Below are 2494 nucleotides of genomic sequence, written 5' to 3' on the forward strand. Positions count from 1 at the left end.
GCAAAAAGAAATGTCTCCATGTTCCTTGTTTATACTGCGGTCTCGCTGCTTCTTATAGCCCAGAGTTTGCTCACCTGAACCCAATAATATGACCTGTCTCCATTTCCAATGGAGTAACCAAAGGTCATGGGCTTTACATGACCTAAAACTACTTACCCTCACAGGACCCAGACCCTACACCCCACCAACCACCTACATTTGTCCGAGTGCTTTATTCTGGGGGGAAGGTGGGAAGGGAGACCAGTCCTCAGTTCAGAGGTCTCTAGTCAACCCCAGAAGAGGAAGGGACGCTTGCTGGAAGCTGCAAGAGTTTAATGAAAAAAGGTTTCAAGATTTAAAATCAAAATAACATAAAAATGTCTGTCTTTGAATTTTTGCCAGAATAGCAAAACTTTTTATACTGGACAGATAAACGTTTTTATGGTTGTTGGGGAAATGGGCATTCTTATACACTGTTAGAAAGGATAGCCCCAGCCAGCCCATGCGACTCACTGGTAGGCCATGGGTGCACTGCAGGCTGAGGACAATCCTTCAAACATAGACTATGTTTGACTTAGAATCTTCCTTTTTTTACTCCATTCAATTGATTTAGCAGGGTTTCAAGAGCAGCATTTGTAAATTTCCAGAGAACAGCCAAGATGGTGGAGTAGAAGGACCCTAACCTCACCTTCTCTCATGAGCACACCAAAATCACAACAATCTGTAGAACGACCGTCATTGAAAAAGTCTGACACCTACTAGAAAAGATCTTCTACAACTAAAGACATAAAGAAGGAACCACAACGAGACTGGTAGTAGGGGCAGATTCATGATATAATCAAATCCCATACCCCAGGTGGGAGACCCACAAACTGAGAATAATTATATAACAGAGGTTCTCCAACAGGAGTGAGAGTTATGAGCCCCACATCAGGCCCCCCAGCCCAGGGGTGCAGCACTGGGAACATAAGCACCCAGAGCATTTGGCTTTGAAGGCCAGCGGGGCTTGATTACAGGAGCTTCACAGGATTGGGGGAAATAGAGACTTCACTCTTAAAGAGCACACACAAAATCTGACACACTCCAGGACCAAGGGCAAAAGCAGTAATTTCATAGGACCCTCAGCCAGACCTATCTGCTGGTCTTGGAGGGTCTCCTGGGGAGGCGGGGGGGGGAGTGGCTGTGGCTCACCCTAGGGACATGGAGACGCTGGTGGTGGACACCCCAATGTTCATTGTAGCACTATTTACAATAGAAAGACATGGAAGCAACCTAAATGTCCATTGACAGATGAATGGATAAAGAAGATGTGGTGTATGTATACAATGTAACTCAGCCATAAAAAAGAATGAAATAATGTAATTTGCAGCAACATGGCTGGACCTAGAGATAATCATACTAACTGAAGTAAGTCAGGCAGAGAAAGACAAATACCATATGATATCGCTTATATGTGGAATCTAAAAAAAAAAAAATTATACAAATGAACTTATATACGAAACAGAAATAGACCCACAGACATAGAAAACAAATTTATGGTTACCAAAGTGGAAGGGTGGGAAGGGATAAATTAGGAGTTTGGGATTAACATATCCACACTACTGCATATAAAATAGATAACCAACAAGGACCTACTGTATAGCACAGGGAAGTAAACTCAATATTTTGTAATAAACTATAAGGGAAAAGAATCTAAAATATATATATATATATATATATATATATATATATATATGTGTGTGTGTGTGTGTGTATAACTGAATCGCTTTGCTGTATACCTGAAACTAACACAGCATTGTAAATCAACTATACCTCAATTAAAAACTAAACTTATAAAAAAGAAAACCATAAAAAATAAAATAGAAGAATGGAAATATGTTTAAAATATATTACCAAATGAAACAAATTTTTAAAAGACTAACAATAATAGGTATAGTATGCTCTATTTGTGTAACTGTTTTAAAAGAAGATGCCTGCATACACATGGGGGGATTTTAAATATTTTTAATGTATAAAAGACTACATGAGAAACTGTTGAGAGTGATTCCTGGAGGAGAGGAATAGATGGAGAAAGAGCTTTCTTTTTCTTTTCATACCCTATTGTACTTTTAACATATGTATATATTAATTTCAGCTATATTATTTTTATTTTAAATAAGTTTTTGATTGTTTAGAAATAAGTAGCTATTATTGTGTTTTTTCAAATACCTGTATAGATAAATATTTATATGTACATATGTATATACCTATGTGTGTGTGTATATATGTATATATATTATATATACACACACATATTATATATATGAAACAGACAAAAGAAGTATCGCTGGATCTGCACTAATAGAGGCATACAAATATTACACAGCATTATTGTGGATTAAATGATACTGACTTTAAACACTTGAAAATATAATTCTGTTTCTTAAACACTTTTTTCACTTCCCTTCCTTCTACCTCCATACATTTTGTTCGTGCTTTTAATTAGAATGGCAAAATATTTCTAGTGGTTAATATA

Source organism: Delphinus delphis, chromosome 2 (assembly GCF_949987515.2).
Source record: "Delphinus delphis chromosome 2, mDelDel1.2, whole genome shotgun sequence".
In the NCBI taxonomy this organism is placed as follows: Eukaryota; Metazoa; Chordata; class Mammalia; order Artiodactyla; family Delphinidae; genus Delphinus; species Delphinus delphis.